We start from the raw sequence: 20,873 nt of genomic DNA on the forward strand, positions 1-20,873 counted from the left end.
AATACATCAAATGCTGATGTATCCAATTTAACAAACAGAAATTATTCTAAATGAAGCCCATTTTAACTGTCAATTATATATAAAATTTAACATCTATTTTTATATGATATTTACTTACTTATGAAGGTTTTTTATATAATTTGCAGAAAGCAGTAGTTTTAAAATTTTTGCCACTGAAGATACCTTTTATTCCCCCTACCTACTAAAGGTTATATTTTAAAGTACCTCCCTACCAAACTGCATTCCAATTAAGAAATAATTATTTTGATTTCTTCATGTTTTATTTTTCAAAGACATATCAGTTTGAGCTGCTGACCAGTATAACAATTGTGTCCACATTGATCTGATACAGTTTTAACTTGGTAGATACAAAACAATTGTAATGGTAAAATAATCAATGGATATCGATCATAACTTTCCTAAACCAGGTTAAGAACTAGAGATTTGAAGTCATAATATATTATACAAAATTAAGTCTTCTTTTTAGGGCTTCAAAATTCATGAACAAGACCAAAAAGTTTATAGAAAATTATTATAAGCATACCATATTCTTATCAAAGCAGATATATGCAGCTTTGCGACACGAAGAAAACAAAACAGAAGTATGTTCTCCGTAGGGTAAAAATACTAACCAGATTTATTTAAAGTGGTAAGCTCTGTATTGATATACCTAAGAGTAGAAAGAGATTTTCCCATGGCAGTCTTTAGAACTCATCACTTTAACCAATGAAGTATTTTATCACCTGAGTATTCTGCGCATTTTAACGTTTCTGGTATGTGCATATTCACAAGAAAAATCAAAGCAAGGAGTTTTTTAAGAAGCTTTTCATTGTAACTTGGAAAAAATAGAAGAAAAATATAAGGTTTCTTTGAAAGGAGTAAATATGACATATAAAAGAGAAATGGAGATCTCCTCTAAACAATATCTTAAGTATTTTCTCTTATTTAGCGAGTAATCATGCTAATGGTACAAAACATGGGTGATTATGTTACAGGGATAACAATGCTAAATGTTCGAGAAATTATCACTCACTATCCAGGCATATAAAACAGAAATATGCTCATAAGCTTGCTTTTTGCTTTTATAATTCTTCATTTTCTAATGAGGCTACATGGCTTAGGAAAAAAAAAATACTGATCTCTAACTCAATTTAGCTCTCAATTGGATGTCTTGACACTTAAAAAGAAAGCAGTGGGGAGTGGGGGTAGGGGAGAAATGGAGGGAAGAGAGAAAGAAAGGGAAAAGGCTAGGACGAAATTATCCCTTTCAACTCTGAAACTACAGATTTCCTATTAATAATTTACATCAACATAAAGCATCCAACTCTAAGTTATTTATGTTAATAGAAGTAAAATGGGCCCTGAAACACAACAACAACAGCAACAAAAACCAGTTTTGTTTTGTTTGTTTTTCTTTTTTCAAAGTTGAAGAGTCTTGCTTTAGGCATCATTTTATTCTTCAATAACTAGTTATAAAGTGTGTGTGCTGGTCACTCTGTCAGATAGTGGAGATAACCAGTGAATACATTAAACAGAGTTCATACCTTCTCTGAGCTCACTGTTGGATGGAGACTAGAAAAAGGTAAATAGTTATAACACTGTATGATAAGTGCAATGATGGAGGAGGTACAGGGAGATATTGGAGCATCTATGGGAGGCACCTCATTTGATTTAAGAGTGGGAGAAGTTATGTTGTAAAAAAGATCTGAGCCATGATCTAAAAGTGTTTCAAGAATTAGCTGAGCATGTAGTCAGAAGATGCCACAGACAGGAAGAGAAGAATATTTCAAACAGGATATAACAGCGTATTTATAGACCTGATGGAGACAGAGAGTGTGAGGCTGGGTTGATGATGAGGCTAAAGAAGAAAACAAGGTTCAGAACACCAGTGGCCTTGTACATGGTACTAAGTTGTGTAGTCTTCATGATGTTGTAAGCAGGAGAGCAGCATAATTCAGATTGGTAAGAAAACTCACTCTTACTGAAATATGGAGAAGAGTTGGAGATGGCTAATCCTGGAGGCAGAGAGAACATTTTTCAGGAAGTTAATGATATTTTGGTGAAAAATGTTTGGTCATAAACATGAAGAGTTGAAGATGATCATGACCTCTTCCTTAATTTTTCGGTTTCATAGAAACATAATTTAGAAGCATTGACAGAACTTGGGAAAGTAAGTGAAATACACCATATAAATTGTCAAACACAAAGTCAAATGTCTATTTATTCTGCTGTGTTGAAATTTCAAATTTTTTATCAAAAGACAATAAAAATTGGAAACTTTGCATACCAAGTTCCAGAATCCTATCTATCCAAACATCTCTGTCACTGTACAAGTACCCCTACCTTTGCATGTCTACTGAACCTCAAGATTACCTGGTCTATGCACAAAGGTACCGCTAAAACAGCTCAAAAATCAGCAAATAGGAAAGGGAAACTGAGCTATGATAAACTAATAAAAAATAAACACATCATTTGTATGGATCTTTCTTGAAATGCCATTATCTAGTATAATTACAAAATGGCACCCACAAAAAAGTGCTTTATTCTCTGTAAAGGGTCTTGATGTCTTCTTTATGAAGACTTCTTCATGACTTCTTCACCAAGTGTGGGGAATTAAAGAAGGGAGGCTGGTGAGTGATACAATGTAGAGCAAATCTGCAGTGAACAATATATCCATCTCTTAGTTTCAAAGAGCTTGATTTGGATTACCTCATTCAATTTCCATCAAGGGCTGTTCTTTCTTTTGACTGTCACTAACCAATAGCAGCAAGAAATAAGAAGCTTTTTATATTAAAACAGTGGTGGTGGGAAGGGATTTTTTTTTTCGATCCCATTGCTGTTACTTCATATTCAAGTCTATGGCTCATAGATTCATCTGTTCTCTCTTCCCAGTACTGCAGATACTGGGACTTATCTGACTTGATATCTTTTGTTTCTTGCTGGTTCCACATATCCTTCTTAGGTTCAGCTACTTTACCAGTGGCCTCTGTATGCAGTTACCTTGCACCTTCAGAAGAGTCAGGGCCCACTACTATCTACTCAGTTATCACCCAGCTGGAACAATGCTGACTCCAGGCTTCTCTGAGATGCTTGTAGACTATATCCATGCACAAAACTCATGATTTTCTTAGACTTTCCCCTTACTTGTATGGATGTTGCTTATCCCAACTCCTTCAAAACTAACACACTGTCATCTGACCTCTTTGACTTCCTCATTTTTCTGAATAACAGAGGCTTCTCACTTCCCCTTGCTATCTCTGCCAGAGGCTTCCCATGGGTCTTCAATTGAGTTCTCTTCATCTATTTCTAGTATTTCTCTGAGTCTACCTCTTAAGGATACTTTTGAGATTAGAAGACCCCTTTTTCTCAGGTAGGAAAACCCAATTCTCCAGACTTGCTCTTGATTTCAAAGAACAGTTGTGGAAATCAGAAGCTCAACACTGGCTTTTTATTAAAGAACATAATGCCATAATGTAATCTGCTGTAATGATCCTAATTGTTGGAGCAAATTGGCTGCTTCCAACTGACCAGGAAACAGGTCAGATAAAAAAAGAAAAACAAAACAAAAAAAGATGAATATACTTCAGTAAATATAACTTTGGATATGTTTTGGAAATTCATATGAGATTTCCATCAAGAGGGTGAGACTCTTCCTCCATCTGGGTATGTCTAAGAGTTCTGGCACTGGCTGGAGACAAATGCATAACTATAAATTTATGTGATGTTGGACTTATAAAAACATCATCACACACTTATTTTCAATCTAATACTTTAGAATCCACCTGAAAATTTTAGTAGACTTTCTAGATTTTTATATTTTGTTATGCTGAAATCGATGAAATATTCAGTTATCCACTCTGTTCCTTGTTAGTAAAACTAGTGTAATATTTGGCAAGAGATGCAGGAAATCATCATTTCCCCCTCTCATGGCTCACATAACTTTTGGTTCTCCCCTATTTTGAATAAATAGTAGAGTACTATGTACATACACCAGACTTATACTTTTAATGATATTTAGCTTCTAATACTTCTTGTGTCCAGTTTCACAGACTTAGCTCCCCATTTCTGAGTGGGAAGGCAACTATTTCAAAGTACATTGGAAGTTCATCTGAAGTGTTTGTTGAGAAAAGGAAACTCTCATGTATGTGTCTAGCACTGGTTCCACAGTTGACTGTCACTAACAAATGCATGGCTATAAAAATTACGTGATAGTGGGCACCTAACATCATCATCATATATTTGTTTTCAATCTAATTTCTGTTTTTGAAATAAATGTGCATTTTGAAGTAAATATTTTATGATTCACATGAGGAACACTTCTCAAGTGTTTACATTAAATTGGCTGGTGATTTGAAATGAATCATCTTCAAATGTTTCCTTAAAAACAACTTACAACTAATTTTTATTATTCTATGCTCTGTGATAACGAATAACTCATGTCCATATATCTCTTTTTTTCCCCATATATCTCTTTACCAATGAATTAGAATGCCCAAAACCTCAATACAATTATATAAAGCTATGTACAGGGTACATTCTTCTCTACTGGGTCACCTTAAATTTATAATCATTTCAGTTATGCATATGGCATAAGAGGAGATATTAATGTGGATGGTTTGGCATATATAGATCCATGACTGTGTGTACATTTTAATGAAGCAAGGAGTGATTGTCACACAATTAAAATAAATCAACCAGTTGTTCATTAAGACAAAATATATACTCAGCTATTGTCTAATGGGACTGGTAATGCACTATTTTGGTTATTCACTTTGATAAAATAAAAAGTTTGTTATTTTTATGCAAACATTAATGATGTTCATTTGAAATTTGATGCACTTAACATTAAACTGAAAAAGCATGTAACCTAATTGTTAGTAACAAAGTATTTCAGATTAGTATTGTGCACTGGTTTCACTATTAGGAATATAATTTAATATATTGGAAATATGCAAATATACTTATTTAGTGAATAAAATAAGTGCCTGGTGGGTATAAGGAATTGTGATAGGCCTTTGGAGACACAAAGATAGATTTATTGCTTTTAAGTTCCAGGTTATAGAAGCCTGATATTATTTGAAACCTAAACATACTTCTCTTGATTCAATTAGCTACATTTGAAATGTAGCTGAAACTAGAAAGTTTGATTAGATTACTTGGCCAGGAAAAAGTTCCTTTAACACTAAATATATCATTTTTATTTTTTTTTACATGCTGTTTTCAGTTTTTAAATTAAATGTGTTTCTATATTCAGATTTACAAACGTAAATGGGAAGCTTCATATTTGTCTATAAAAATTTGCTGGCTTGTAAATATCTGATTTTGATAACTGGTGTTTTTAAATTTTACATTTAACTATTTAATGAATGAAGAAAAAACATAGTAAATGGCCATGGGTGTCAGTGCAATAGGAGACTCTATTCCCCAGTGTCAGAGTTACTATAACAAACTAAAGAGTACATATATCACTCTACCTACTTTTTAAAATGATAACTTATTTAAATGGCAGGATGTTAATTTTACTTAATCAGATGACCAGTGATTAACATGCATTCAGCAAATACTACCATTTATTTTAGTTGTCATTTATTTGAGTAGCTACAATACACGAGGCCTTGTTATAGGGAGGATCCTTACGTCTATTATCTCTAGCTCTTACTGTACTCTTTGTAAGCTAAATATTATGAGTTCCATTTTACAGAAGAGGAAATCGAGGTTCAAAAACTATTTCTTATACCATTGCTCTTGCAAAAAGAAGTTTCTGTCATATTTAAAAAATTATATTATTTTTCCTGGCATACATATTAAATTTTCTGTAATGGTTTTTGTTTGAGAAATGAAGAAACTTAATAAATGTGCTGCCTGTTTAAACCTCCTCAAGATGAATCATTTTTACATTTTTAAAAAAGATTTTGTTTTAATGCCAGTATAGTTAACAGAGAGTGTTATATTAGTTTCATGTGCACAATATAGTGATTTAACACTATATATCACTCACTGATCATCATGATAAATGTTCTCCTTAGTCCCCATCATTTATTTAATCCCATCCCCCCCCAACCTCCCTTCTAATGTCAGTTTGTTCTCTGAAGTTAAAAGCCTGTTTCTTGGTTTGCCTCTCTTTCTTTTTTCCCCTATGCTCCTTTGTTTTATTTCTTAAAATCCACATATGAGCGAAATCATATTGTATTTGTCTTTCTATGATTGACCAATTTCTCTTAGCATGATACTCTCTAGCTCCACTCACGTTGCTGCAAATGGCAAGAATTCATTCTCTTTTATGTCTGAATAATATTTCATTGTATACCATCTCTTCTTTATCCATACATCAGTCGATGGATACTTGGTCTTTTCCCACAGTTTGGCTATTGTAGATTATGCTACTATAAACACCTCACACCTGTCAGAATGGCTAAAATCAATATTACAAGAAACAACAGGTGTTTGGGAGGATGTGGAGAAAGGGGAACCCTCCTGCACTGTTGGTGAGAATGCAAACTGGTGCATCCCCTCTGGAAAACAGTATGGACATTCCTCAAAATAATTAAAAATAGAACCACCCTATGATTTAGTTATCAGACTACTAGGTATTTACCCAAAGAATACAAAAACGCAAATTAATTGTAGTTTTGATGTGCATTTCCCTTATGAGTTATATTGAGCATTTACAAATACCTTCTTCCCTTCCATAGGTTGTCTTTTAGCTGTGTTAGTTATTTCCTTTGCTGTAGGGAAGCTTTTTATTTTGAGGTAGTCCCAATACTTTATATTTGCTTTTGGTTTCCATACCTCAGGAGACATATCTAGAAAGATATTACATACAGTTGGTATCAGAGAAATTACTGCCTATGCTCTCTTCTAGGATTTTTGTGGTTTTGGATCTCACATTTAGGTCTTTAATCCATTTTGAATTTATTTTTCTGACAGTGTAAGAAAGTGGTCCAGTTTCTTTCTTTTGCATGATGCAAAACAACACCATTGTCTCTTTTTCCCATTGAATACTCTTTCCTGTTTTGTTGAAGATTAATTGACTATATAATTGTGTATTTATTTCTGGATTTTTCTGTTCTGTGCCATTGATCTATGTGGCTATTTTTGCGCCAGGACTATATTTTTTTGATTACTATAGCTTTGTAATATAAGCTGAAATCTTGTTTTCATTTTTTTTTTTTTCTTTTTTCCCCTTTTCAACACTGTTTTGGCTGTATGGAATCTTTTGTGGTTCCATACAAATTTTATGATTGTTCTAGTTCTGTAAAAATATTTTTGGTATTTTGATAGAGAATGCATTAAATATATAGATTGCTTTGGGTAATGGAGGTGTTACGCCCCAATAATGGGCCCGTGATTAAAGGAGTGAGACTGATACAAAGCGAAGGTCAAGCAAAGATTTATTTCGCGCCCAGCATCAAGAATCTAACCCAACATTCGGGCCGCACCTCTTATAAGAGAGGGCAACCCTTTGTTTCACAGACTAACTTTTAAGGGCAAAGGCCATACGATCCCGCCTGGCCACGCACAGGTGGCCAGTGAGATTGTAACACACACAGGAAACTCCACAGTGATGACCAATTGAGTTACAACTTACTCTAGTAGACATTTGAATCAGCCTATTACACCTTGATTGGGATTGGAGCCCAAAAGGCTCCCAAAGGGGGGGGCCCATACTCCTTGGTAACCAGGGAGACAGTATGCATCCCCCCACTGATCAGATGTCTCCACCTGGCCTGACCCACCTTTGTATCTGGGCTTTGTTACCTGAAGCTGGTTTCCTGGACTTGTCTGCAAGTAAATCCCCTGGGGATTTACTTTTTTCCAAATAGGTCCTTACAGAGGCATCTTAACAAAATTTGTCCTTCCAATCCTAGGCCAATGTATGTCTTTCCATTTCTTTTTATCTTGAGTTCCTTTCACCAGTGTTTTAGTGTGTTCAGGTTAGAGGTTTTTCACCTCTTTGGTTAAGTTTATTACTAAGTATCATTATTTTTGGTGAAATTATAAATGGAATTATTTTCTTGATCCATTTTGTTTTTCTTTATTGTTTACCTCCTTCTGCTGGTTTGGGGTTTTATTTGTTCTTTTTGCAGAACCTTTAGTTGTAAGGCTGTTGGTTTATTTGAAATGTTTCTTGCTTCTTGAGATAGGCTTGTGTTGCCATAAACTTCCCTTCTAGAATCACTTTTGCTGCATCCCAAAGATTTTGGACAATAGTGTTTTCATTTATTTGTTTCTATGTAATTTTTAATTTCCTTTTTGATTTCTTGGGTGATCCATTTGTTGTTTAGTGACACGTTATTTAAAATCCATGTATTTGTGCTCTTTCCAGATTTTTTCTTGTGATAGGTTCCTATTTTCATAGTGTTGTGGTCAGAAAAAATGCACTTATTTATGGAGCATAACAAATAACAGAGGACAGAGGGAGATGGAGAGGAGAAGGGAGTTGAGGGAAATTGGAAGAGGAGGTAAACCATGACAGACTATGGACTCTGAAAAACAACCTGAGGGTTTTGAAGGGGCTGAAGGGGGTGGGAGGTTGGGGGAGCCAGGTGGTGGGTATTAAGGAGGGCAGTATTGCATGGAGCACTGGGTGTGGCACAAAAACAATGAATTCTGTTAGGCTGAAAAGAAATTTTATAAATAAATAAATAAATAAATAAGAAAAAATGCATGGTATGACTTTGATTTTTTTGAATTTGTTGAGACTTATTTGTGGCCTATTATGTGATCTATTCTGGAGAATGTTTCATATGCACTTGAAAAGGATGTGTATTCTGCTCTTTTAGGATGGAATGTTCTGAATATACCTGTTAAATCCATCTGGTCCAGTGTGTCATTCAAAGCCACTGTTTCCTTGTTTATTTTCTGTTTGGATGATCTGTCCATTGATGTAAGTGGGGTGTTAATGTCCCCCTACTGTAATTGTATTATCAATTAGTTCCTTTATGTTCACTAGTAAATATTTTATGTATTTGAGTCCTCCCATGTTGGGCATATAAATATTTATAATTGTTATACCTTTCTGATAGATTGTCCCTTTCTTTATCTCTTGTTACATTGTTTAAAGTCCATTTTGTCCAAAATAACTATTACTACCCTAGCCTTCTTTGAAACTTTCAGTCTGCAGATTTATTTAGGTCTGAGATGACTCTCTTCCAGAAAGCATATAGTTGACTTTTGTTTTTAATTCGTTCCCACACCCCATGTCTTTTGATTGGAGCACTTAGTTCATTCACATTCCACGTAATTATTAATAGATATTTATTTATTGACATATTGTTACTTGTTTTGTGGTAGTTTTTATAGTTTTCTCTTGATCTTTCTCTTCTCTTTCAAGGTTTGTTGGCTTTCTTTAGTGTTATACTTGGATTTTTTTCTCTTTATTCTTTGCATATCTGTTACTCTTTATTGAATTGTGGTTACCATATGTTTGTAATAGGTTTGTATATAACATCTTCTGCAAATGCAGTATGTATGAATGAAGTCAATGGTCACTTAAGTTTGAACCCATTCTTTACTCCCTACCCTCTACATTTTAGGTATGTGGTATCATATTTTACATCCTTTTATTTTATGAATCCCTTGACTGATTTTTACAGATATACTTATTTTTACTGCTTTTGTGTTTCCTACTTTCCATACTCCTACTTACAGTCTGTCCTTTCCACTTGAAGAATCCCCTTTAATATTTCTTGTTGGCTGGGTGTAGTGCTCATGAACTTCTTTAGGATTTTGTTTTTTGGGTTTTGGTGGGGTTTTTTGTTGTTGTTGTTGTTTGTTTTACTTTTGTTTTGTCTGAGGAGCTCTTTATCTCTCCTTTTATTCCAAATGAGAGTTTAGCTGGATATAGTATACTTGGCTGCAGAGTTTTCCCTTTTAGCACTTTGAATATATTATGCTAGTCCTTTCTGGCCTGCAAAATTAATGTTGAAAAATCTACTGATAGCCTTAGGGACTTTCCCTTGTATATAAATGTCTTCTTTTGTATTGCTGCTTTTATTTTTTTTTTCTTTATCACTATTTTTTTTTTATTTAATTATTATGTGTCTTGGTGTGGACCTCTTTGGGTTAATGTTGTTGGAGAATCTCTGTGCCTCTTGGATCTTGATGTCTGTTTCCTTCCCCAGATTACAGAAGTTTTCAGCTACTATTTTTTTACATAGACTTTTGTCCCCCTTTCCCTCTTCTCTCCTTCTAGTATCCCTACAATGTGAATGTTATTACACTTGATGGAATCACTGAGTTCCCTAAATCTATTCTTGTTTTGCATAATTCTTTTCTTCTCTTACTTACTTAGCTCTGTCTTAGCTTCTCTTACTTACTTAGCTCTGTCTTCAAGATCACTAATTCATTTCTCTGCTTCATCTAGCCTTCTTACTCCATCTAGTGTATTTTTGATTTCCATTATTATGTTCTTAACCTCTGATTTGTTCTTTTGCATGCTGTTAAGGATCTTAGTGATGTCCTCCACTCTTTTCTCAAGTCCAGTCAGTATCTTTGTGATCATTACTCTGAATTCTCTTTGAAACATATTACTTATCTCTGTGTCCCTTAGCTCTCTAGAGCACTGGGACTTTGTCCTGTTCTTTCATTTGGGACATATTTTTCTGTCTCCTTACTTTGCCTTTTGTGTCTGTTTTTCTACGTTAGGAAAGTCAGCTGTCTCTTGCTCTTGAAACTCATGGGTAAGGCATGCAATTTTAATAAGGTTTTGCTGGTCCTCTTACATAGGGGATGCACAGCAGCCACCCAGAACTAGTGGGCCTGGGCAACTCTGCAAAATGCATGAAGGCATGTGCATAGTGCCACAAGGTGTATGCAACATTCTTTTGCCATTGTGGACACACAGCTGATGCAGAGACCAAGGCATGCCAGGGCCAGTCCACAAAGCATATGTGTGGCTGGGGTGCAGTTCTAACATAAGTGAACATTTTCTTTGCAGGAGATCTGGAGATGCAGTATTAGAGAGGTTTATACCTGTCTTCAGGGGAAGGAGACTTGCAGTGCCAGTACTGAGGCCAGCCTAGCTGAAGGCAGCAGGGTGCACTGTAAGCAAGTTAGTAGTGAATGCTAGGCCCATGCAGGCTCCACTAGATGGCTGTGATTATGCTGGGGGACAGGGGGAGGAAATGACACGTTCCAGCTCCTTTGTTGCTGGAGAAGTCCTTCAACAAACTCTGACATTAGTAACTCTCCCCCCCCCCCCCCCCGATCTGGCCTGGACATTTTTCAAATAGCAGCTTCTAAGTTGTATCTCTGAGGGCTGTTCATTGTGCTGTGTCTTTAATGGCAGGGACTCAGCTCTCTCACACTTCTGGGTTCTCCTAGTACCTCACCTGCTGATTTATTAAATTCCAGGCTTTGAGTCCTGCTGATTGTAAGAACTCACAAAACTCTTTCCCTGATTCTCAAAGCCAAATGCTATGGGGATTCATCTCAGTGCAGACCTCTCTCCAGACCCATGCTCTCTTCCTCCAGTGGCCAGACCCATGTGGTCCTCACCACTTTACTTCTCTGCCCTTTCTACCCTCCTCATTGTGGCCTCTTCTCTACATGTAGTTGTGGAGTTTATTCTCTCAGTCTTCAGGTCATTTTCTGGGATATTTGCACTAATAGGATTGTTATCTAATTGGATGAGGTGAGTTTAGGATTCTCCCTGTCCCTTGGAAGTCCCTCATCTTTGGAATTCTTAATAAAACTATAGAAAACCTTGGGGAGGAAAGCCAATTTATGGGAAAGCCAAAATATAAATACCACTAATTTCCCAGCATCAGAGCCTCTGCTAAAGAATTAATCAAAGATCAAAAGAAAATTTCTCATCTACTAAATTTCCGATTGTAGATTTGAATCTCATACAATTACTGCAAATATATGCATATTTTGAGAGAATATTTTCATGCAAGTAATTAATTGACATTGTCTGTTGCATACAGTTGGAGAAATGGTCTCTTAATTGACAGAGATATCAGTTTTGGAATAAAAGGTTGACTGATAGCTCCTACATTTATAAAAATTACCACAATAACACTGCTTTTGGAATATATACACATCTTAAAGAAAATAACCTTAAAGTCATACTCAAATGAAAATAGGGAGTTTTATAAAGTATGATGACTATATTATCCTTAAAAGCCAAAGATTCTCTGATTTTACCTCTTGCTTCAGTGTACTCTAAATGCCTTGGCAAGGCATGTTTTTTTAATGGTTGGGATTTTGAGGATAAACTCATATTCTCAATATTTCCATTATATATTTACTAAATATTTACTTGATAAAAATGGTATCTTAATGCCTTTAAAGTTTCTATACTTTATCTTCATTTTTTTAATCTTTTTATTTATTTATTTTTTAAAGTTTCTTTTCAGTGTAGCAGTATTCATTGTTTTTGCACCACACCCAGTGCTCCATGCAATCCATGCCCTCCCCAATACCCACCACCGGTTCCCCCAACTTCCCACCCACCGCCCCTTCAAAACCCTCAGGTGGTTTTTCAGGGTCCATAGTCTCTCATAGTTCACCTCGCCTTCCAATTTCCCTCAGCTCCCTTCTCCTCTCCATCTCCTCATGTCCTCCATGTTATTTGTTATGCTCCACAAATAAATGAAACCATATGATAATTGACTCTCTCTGCTTGACTTATTTCACTCAACATAATCTCTTCCAGTCCCATCCATGTTGCTACAAAAGTTGGGTATTCATCCTTTCTGATAGAGGCACAATACTCCTTAGTGTATATGGACCACATCTTCCTTATCCATTCGTCCATTGAAGGGCATCTTATCTTTTTAATTCTCATTGCACAATAGAAATGTTTCTTTTAAATAAGATTAAATTAGACCAGCCTGCATGATACAAAACAGAGGAGATGTTTTTACTTGTCAGATTTTTTTAGATCTTCATAAATCTTAGATGTTTCCTGATGATGACAATGATTCAAAGATGCAGTGTTCTTACTGAAGCATTAGAGAGTCATAAAGAATTTATCAAAGAAAAATTTTAAGAACTTGGATCAATGTCAACATATAGAGTTTTTGTAAAAATTTTATGGCTTATAAACCAAATAGTATTATAAAGTTATTTAAGTTCCTAAGTGACATTTCAGTTATTGAAGGCACGGATATTAAGAAACATATCAACTAAATTCCTATAAAACTTGAGAAAATATAAAATATCTAAGGTTAAAATGTAAAAATTATGCAATGAAATTCAAACTGAGGGGAGAAACTACTATATTTTCATATATATATGAATATTCACATTCATATCAATTTAGCTAAAGAGTATTTACATTTAACTTGGTCAAATTTCTGATTTTGGTGAAAGTGTTTGTAGTATTGATTTACTAAAGGATAATTATCACTAAGAATTTTTCTTTTTAAGATTTTATTTATTTATTTGAGATAGTGAGTATGAGCAGGGAGGAGGGGCAAAGGGAGAGGGAGAAGCAGACTCCCTACTGAGCAGGGACCCTCCCTCCACCTCCCACACACCAAAACAATACTGGGCCAGATCTGATCCCAGGACCCTGAGCTCATGACCTGGGCTGAAGGCAAACACTTAACTGACTGAGCCACCCAGGTTCCCATCACTAAGTTTCTAAAAAAAAAAAAATTATAACCTGTTTGATAAAAGGTTAAGGTATACAGGTAGGAATACACAGGTGGTGAACCAAAACATGCATACCTGTGAATTACTTAAACAGAGATAGCCTAAGCATCAATTTCAAATGGTTGTTAATAAGACCCAAATACATGCAATAAAGCATAGCATTATTCCACACAGTTTTTTTTATCGCATCATCATATTTGACAAAAATAATACTAATAGTAGAATTTAACTGATTTACAAAAAAACCCTGAGTCACATCTCTAAAATAATGCTTTGTGATCTTAGTAATCTATTTTCAACTCCCTGAACTTGGGTCTTCACCTATTAAGCAGAGAATATTTCAACGAAAGGTGTCATGTTTATATAGATAGTGCCTAAAATATTCTTTTGCACACTATAAAACATTGTACAATTATAATTCTTCTATGTAATGTTAAGTACACGCTAAAAATCATTAATAGTTAGAACATATATTCTAAGGTAGGTAAGTAACATTAGTAAATTAATTTTGGTCACCAAAAAATATGATTTTTTGTAACCAAAAGACACTAAGGCAGTTCATATGGAATCTCATCTGGAGAATAAGATCCTCTAGTCCTCTGTGGACCTTTAGCTTGCTCACTCTATTGTGTAGCTTGTGAGGTTGCTGTCCATGTAGATTGCTCTCCAATTGCTCTGCAATGGGAGATGGTCATTGGAGAGATGCTTCTTGGAAAAAGTTAACTCAACAAATGATTGCACATTCCCAATAATTTTTGGTTTCCTCTTTTTAAATAGAAAATCATGTCCATATTGTTTAAGAGGCCTTCATTTTTTTTTTATTAAATTGATTCATTTATTTTCAGAAAAACAGTATTCATTATTTTTTCACCACACCCAGTGCTCCATGCAATCCCTGCCCTCTATAATACCCACCTGGTACCACAACCTCCCACCCCCCTGCCAATTTAAACCCCTCAGATTGTTTTTCAGAGTTCATAGTCTCTCATGATTCACCTCCCCTTCCAATTTACCCCAACTCCCTTCTCCTCTCTAACACCCCTTGTCCTCCATGGTATTTGTTATGCTCCACAAATAAGTGAAACCACATGATAATGGACTCTCTCTGCTTGACTTATTTCACTCAGCATAATCTCTTCCAGTCCCATCCATGTTGCTACAAAAGTTGGGTATTTGTCCTTTCTGATGGAGGCATAATACTCCATAGTGTATATGGACCACATCTTCCTTATCCATTCGTCCGTTGAAGGGCATCTTGGTTCTTTCCATAGTTTGGCGACCGTGGCCATTGCTGCTATAAACATTGGGGTACAGATGGCCCTTGTTTTCACAACATTTGTATCTTTGGGGTAAATACCCAGGAGTGCAATTGCAGGGTCATAGGGAAGTTCTATTTTTAATTTCTTGAGGACTCTCCACACTGTTCTCCAAAGAGGCTGCACCAACTTGCATTCCCACCAACAGTGGAAGAGGGTTCCCCTTTCTCCACATCCTCTCCAACACATGTTGTTTCCTGTTTTGTTAATTTTGGCCATTCTAACTGGTGGTGTAAGGTGATATCTCAATGGGGTAAGGTGATGGCTAGTGATGATAAACATTTTTTCATGTGTCTGATAGCCATTTGTATGTCTTGATTGGAGAAGTGTCTGTTCATATCTTCTGCCCATTTTTTCTGTGTGTTGAGTTCGAGGAGTTCATTATAGATTCTGGATATCAACCTTTTGTCTGTACTGTCATTTGCAAATATCTTCTCCCATTCTGTGGGTTGAAGAGGCCTTCATTTTTAAAGCAAATACAAAATTATATTTAAAAATTAAAATTTTATAAAATTTATGTATACTTACAAAAATCTCTACAAGTTGCTTAGTTAATCGAATGTTTTCTGAACAACAAATTTGTATTTGCAATTAGGCAACTGGCCCAAGTAGAGGTAATCCAGGAAGAAGCAAGAGGTTAAAAGTCATCTAATTTGGCTATCAAATCTGGGCTAAAATCATTGGATTCTTGTCTGGTGATTTATTTCATTTTTGCTTTGAAGCCTCAAAATGCATTTCTTCCAAGAACTAAGAAAATACTGAACTTATATTCAGAAACTATTCACAACATTTATATATATATATATTTTAAGGCAGAGGCAGAGGGAGAAGCAGGCTCCCTGCTGAGCAAGGAGCCTGATGTGGGACTCAATCCCAGGACGCTGGGATCATGACCTGAGCCAAAGGCAGCCGCTTAACCAACTAAGCCACCCAGGCGTCCCACATTTTTATATTTTTAAAAGCCTTTTTGCATAGAGTTAAATTACATATATCATGTGGAGTTTTCTTTAACTTATTGCTATCCTAAGTTATCTCTACATAAAAAGGGTTTACACTGAAATTCTTCCGGGATGAGGAAAGGTCTACTCTTAACTTTGTGCATGCATGGATACATAACAGCAAACCCATGTGTGTAAATTATCTAGAAAAAATGCAGCTAAATACCTTTTACAAAAGGCAACAAAAATTATCAATTCAGCCTAAAATATATAGAGGGGAAAGAGACTAGAAGACTGAAGGAAAAAATTTCAGTTAAAACTATACCCTGATACTGCTTGCTGAGCTAGAATGAGTTACCTAACCTCTCTGAACTTCATTTTTCCTACCTGAAAGATGAAGGAACTTTATACACACACACACACACACACACACACACACACACATCTCAAAAATTTTGGAAATCTGGACAACAGTGGTTTAATCTAAGTTTTAACAGATTTTTATTTAATTCAGTCAATAAATTCTTAGTAATTATTGTCTCTGTTTAACCTCTGTTTAACTTAGTATTTCCACCCAATTTCTGAAAAATTTAGTCTCTTTTTATTTTCTACACACTTTTTAATAGTCTATAGTAATTTATGGTACTTACAAAAATTTTACAACATAACAACCCCAATTTTACTCATTTAATTTTAAAATTGGATAGCTATAGTATTTAACATGAATGAATCTTATAACAGTAATACTTTGATTTGTGATACTTTAAAAATCTAATGTATATTTCCTGTAAAAAAACTTATCATATTTTTCTGTATTCTACTTTCAGTAAGTTTTAATTATATTTTAAAAAGCATTTTTGTTTGCACCAGCAAGCTGGTGCAGCCACTCTGGAAAACAGCATGGAGGTTCCTCAAAATGTTGAAAATAGAACTGCCCTATGACCCAGCAATTGCACTATTGGGTATTTACCCTAAAGATACAAACGTAGTGATCCAAAGGGGCACGTGCACCCGAATGTTTATAGCAGCAATGTCCACAATAGCCAAACTATGGAAAGAACCTAGATGTCCATCAACAGATGAATGGATCAAGAAGATGTGGTATATATACACAATGGAATACTATGCAGCCATCAAAAGAAATGAAATCTTGCCTTTTGCGACAACATGGATGGAACTAGAGCGTATCATGCTTAGCGAAATAAGTCAAGCAGAGAAAGACAACTATCATATGATCTCCCTGATATGAGGAAGTGGTGATGCAACATGGGGGCTTAAGTGGGTAGGAGAAGAATCAATGAAACAAGATGGGATTGGGAGGGAGACAAACCATAAGTGACTCTTAATCTCACAAAACAAACTGAGGGTTGCTGGGGGGAGGGGGTTTGGGAAAAGGGGGTGGGATTATGGACATTGGGGAGGGTATGTGCTTTGGTGAGTGCTGTGAAGTGTGTAAACCTGGTGATTCACAGACCTGTACCCCTGGGGATAAAAATATATGTTTATAAAAAATAAAAGATTAAAAAAAAAAAAAGCATTTTTGTTTGATATGCAAAACCAATTTTTCATTTTTCTTTCCATCTCCTCTCTACCTATTCCTTTTTTTTTTTTTAAAGATTTTATTTATTCATTTGACACAGAGAGATCACAAGTAGGCAGAGAGGCAGGCAGAGAGAGAGAGAGGAGGAAGCAGGCTCCCCGCGGAGCAGAGAACCCGATGCGGTACGCGATCCCAGGACCCTGAGATCATGACCTGAGCCGAAGGCAGCGGCTTAACCCACTGAGCCACCCAGGCGCCCTCTACCTATTCCTTTTAATAAAACTTTGCTTCTGAAAAACAAATCATTTTTCCATTATACTTTCTTAAGACTGACTTTGACATTACAATTCACAATGTTAATGTGCATTTTAATTCTTCTTAGCTATATTCGGATAACTCCTTTGTTTTAACTGCTCAAAATAATAAGTAAGCCACTTCAAATCATACTTCAAGGATTTACTGTTCAAAAAAAATATAGAAGCTTATTTTATCAATTAAATCACACAATTGTAAAATAATTTCAACTGAATATTTTAACAGAACACATGTGAAATGTAAAAGTTACCCACTTAAAAATCAAAAATCTTCATAATATGTATGTTAAAATAATAGCATCTTCTGTATTAATTTGGAAGTCATGTTTAATCTGTTCTTTGAATTAGTATATTTTTCTATATGGAATTTTTTAATGAAATGAGAATATGCACCTTTAGAAGATGTATGAATCAGTTCATCTTATAATAAATAGTAGTTTATCATTTAAAACACTACTCTTAAAATGCAGTGTCAGTGCTGATATATTTTATTTATTCCTGCGCATCAAATTAACTAAAATTACCATATTCCAAGCACCAGAATCTAGTACTGAAGTTCCTAGTAAATACCCAGATATGTGTTGCTTATGTTATACATGTATTCCTTTTTTCCTCTCTCTCATTATACTGTTTAAGATCATTTAAAATAAAAATAACGCCAGAGAGTTATAGGACATTAGAGTTACATAGGTCTCTAAGGATCATTTGGTCCATGGCCTCTTTAACAATTGTCCAGGGATAAGATTTGAGGGAGCTTAAGTCTCAACAGTCTGTGTATACTTTAGAGTCTGCACATACATGGTTTTTTTAATTGTTTTCATTAACTTCTCAGAAGGGTCAGCAATGAAAACCATATTAACAAAGAAATTAATTCCACCATCTCATTTTGCAAATAGATAATCTGAGATTTAAGAGAGTCTGTGACTCATCCAAAGTCATAAAGGAGTTGCATGTAGGAATTGAAGCCAGGCACTGATTTGCAGGTCAACCAAAAAATGTTACTGATTTGGTAGAGCCCCCAACAGATGTGGGTTTTCAGTTGACAAAAAGGTTGGTAAATTGCGGGTTTCTTTTAATTTTGTTCACATGGACAATTAGAACGGCCAAAATTTACAAGACAGTAAACAACAAGTGTTGGAAAGTATGTGGAAAAAGGGGAACCCTCTTATACTGTTGGTGGGAATGCAAGTTGGTGCAGCCACTTTCAGAAACAGTGTGGAGATTCCTTAAGAAATTAAAAATAGAGCTACCCTATGACCCCGAGATTGCACTATTGGGGATTTACCCTAAAGATACAGATGTAGGGAAAAGAAGGGCCATATTTATCCCAATGTTCAAAGCAGCAATGACCGCAATCACCACACTGTGGAAAGAGCCAAGATGCCCTTCAACAGACAAATGGATAAAGGAGATATGGTCCATATATATAGTGGAATATTATGCCTCCATCAGAAAGGATGAATACCCATCTTTTGTACCAACATGGACTGGACTGGAGGAGATTATGCTGAGTGAAATAAGTTAAGAAGAGAAAGTCAATTATCATATTGTTTCACTTACTTGTGGAGCATAAGGAATAACACGAAGGACATTAGGAGAAGGAAAGGAAAAGTGATTAAGGTGAAATTGGAGAGGGAGACAAACCATGAGAGACTGTGGACTCTGAGAAACAAACTGAAGGTTTTGGAGGGGAGGGGGGTGGAAGGTTTGGTGAGCCTGGCGGTGGGTATTAAGGAGGGCATGTATTGCATGGAGCACTGGGTGTGGTGCATAAACAATGAATCCTGGAACACTGAAAAAATAAAATTTTAAAAAATACTACCATGAAATAAGTTGTTCACATAGAATTGAAGTAGTGAATTTAACCTTCTATTGCATGTAGCACTATGATGTTATTATGCTACAACTATAATGAAATTATAATTTATTAGCCATTTTATGCCTTAAAATATGGATTTATAAAAAAATTGAAATGAATTCCTCATATTTCTGAAGGGAATAGAGTTGTTTAGGGACACAATTAACTTCTGATCCTTCTTTTTTCTGAATCAAAATAAATGATAGTTCTATTTTAAATTTTTTGAGGAAACTCCATACTATTTTTCACAGTGGTTGTGCCAGTTTGCATACCCACCAACAGTGCATGAGGGTTCCTTTATCCCCACATACTTGTCAACATCTGCTGCTTCTTTTGTGTGTTTGTTGTTGCTGTTGTTGTTTTTCCATTCTATAGGTGTGAAGCGATATCTCATTTTAGTTTTGATTTGCATTTGCCTGATGATAAGTGACATTGAGGAACTTTCAATGGGTCAGTTGGCCATCTGGATGTCTTCTTTGGAGAAATGTCTGTTCTTGTCTTCTGCACATTTTAAAATCATATTATTTGTTTTTGGGTGTGAAGTTGTATAAGTTCTTTACATACTTTGGATATTAACCCTCTATCATATATGTCATTTGCAAATAACTTCACCCCCCAATACAAATTCAAAAGGCTACATGCACCCTATCAATAGCCAAATTATGAAAGAAGCGTAAGTATCCATCAATAGGTGAATGGAGAAAGAAGACATATATGAAAGAATATTATTCAGTCATAAAAAAAGAATGAAATCTTGCCATTTGCAACAATGGGGGGGAGTTAGAGAGTATAATGCTAAGCAAAGTAAGCTGGTCATAGAAAGACATACACCATGTGATTTCACTCATATGTGGAATTTAAGAAAAAAAACAAATGTGCCAAGGGGAAAAAAAGAGAGAGACAAAATAAGAAATAGACTCTTAACTATTCAGAACAAACTGATAGTTACCAGAGGGGAAGGGAGTGATGGGTGAAATAGGTGATGGGGATTAAGGAGGGCACTTGTGATGAGGACTGCATGCCGTATGGAAGTGTACACTATATTGCACACTTATAGCATTGTATGTTAACTATACTGGGACTAAAAGAAAAACTTAATAATGTTAGAAGCAGGCATTTCTAGTCCATTGATAATGTTAACTTACTCACCAGTAAAGGTGTAAAATCTTTTACTTTCTTATACTTTGGGGTAAAGGGGAGAGAAATAGAAACAAAAGTCAGAACAAAGTTTAATCAATGGTTTATCAGCTTTGGAACCTTGCATCTTTTCTATATCTATCATCACTAATTTGTACAAAGCTC

Source organism: Mustela erminea, chromosome 9, assembly GCF_009829155.1.
Source record: "Mustela erminea isolate mMusErm1 chromosome 9, mMusErm1.Pri, whole genome shotgun sequence".
In the NCBI taxonomy this organism is placed as follows: Eukaryota; Metazoa; Chordata; class Mammalia; order Carnivora; family Mustelidae; genus Mustela; species Mustela erminea.